At 30.6% G+C, this 1,452-nt stretch overlaps 1 protein-coding gene across 1 annotated transcript in view; it reads left to right on the top strand.

The window, feature by feature from the left end:
• LOC106457513 overlaps nt 1-1,452 on the top strand; it is a 69,246-nt gene that overhangs the window by 62,065 nt on the left and 5,729 nt on the right. The gene's annotated exons all lie outside the window — the stretch shown is intronic.

Raw genomic sequence — 1,452 nt, 5'->3', positions numbered from 1 at the left:
ATTTTGTAAACTGATCCCTTCCCTCTTAATGTAAAGCATTGAGCAAGATGACAAGTCATTTTGTGAAAATTTAACTTTTTTTTGTTTGGCCACTATATGTATGACTGCTTTTGTTTATTACTGTATCTTAATAATAATATGTTAAAAAGTAACTTTTGAGTTTCTGTGAGTTTAAAGTATTATCAATTATTTTAAATGTATTACAGTATCAGTAAAGTTGTGACTAAAACAATACTTAAAAAGTTGGATTTGCCCTAGTTGATATAGTAATGTCATTAATGTTACAATTAATTAATAGGCTTAAAAGTTGGATTAGTTCCAATTGATACAACAGTGTCAGTACTGTTACAATTAAAATAACTGGTTTAAAATCTGGATTAGTCTCAGCTGATACAATATATATGATACCAAAGCTTATTAAGGTATACCCATACCTTCATTCCTGCTCTATCTGGAAGTATAATATTATTGAGATTTCAACAGTGATGACCACTAGAACTAAGTCATTTCAATATGCATATAATAAAAACAGCTGTAATAATATGCCATTTCTTTAGACTTCAGTCTTCACATGTTTTGGATATATGTATGTTGTTAGAAACATCTAAACTGTTTGTTATTCAAAAACTGTGCACAGTATAAATACTAAAAATGTGTCAGAATGATAAACACCATAATTAAACTGCACCTTGCCACAGGTCTTGTTTTTAATTGATTTGTCATTGTCTCGATTTACTGACGAGAGATGTAATACCACACAACTAGTCTGACTTAGTAACGTGTCTCAAATCAGTACATTATATTGGTCTCTCTTTTTTTCCAGCATAATGCATAGTTTTGGGGAGAATAAAAATTATAATCTTGCAAACAATATGTCCACTTATAGTGTTGAAGAACTAACTGATGAAATTAATGTCCTTGTACTTTAACCCTTTGTACACAGGTGGGGGTCAAGGTTCATATTCCAGAATATCATTCAATGTAGCATTAAGCATTTGATGTCAGAGTTATCAACTATTCATTTTACATTACTGATTTAGTTACAGTTCATGGTAGGGGAGAGTAAATATTAGATACAATATACAGAAAAAAACTGTATATTCTAGAGGTTGTTTCATGTACACTGTGTTAGTTGTACAATAGACAGAAGTATTTTTATTCATCACATGAGCATCACGTTGCACTCTTACTTTCTCGAGTCTGAGTTATACTGATGTTGTCAATTCACAGACATACCTTGACAACAAATACTTTTGTAACACATCTGTTTTTTTAGGTAAAACAGACTTGTACGTTTTAATACAAACTTGACACATTTCATGTAGATACACATCGTAGTACGTACCTTCTGTAATATGTTGTACGTTCAGTTATACTGATGTTGTCAATTCACAGACATACCTTGACAACAAATACTTTTGTAACACATCTGTTTTTTTAGGTAAAACAGAC

This window comes from Limulus polyphemus, unplaced genomic scaffold (assembly GCF_000517525.1).
Source record: "Limulus polyphemus unplaced genomic scaffold, Limulus_polyphemus-2.1.2 Scaffold341, whole genome shotgun sequence".
NCBI lineage: Eukaryota > Metazoa > Arthropoda > Merostomata > Xiphosura > Limulidae > Limulus > Limulus polyphemus.
This window is presented reverse-complemented; position numbering and strand designations above follow the sequence as displayed.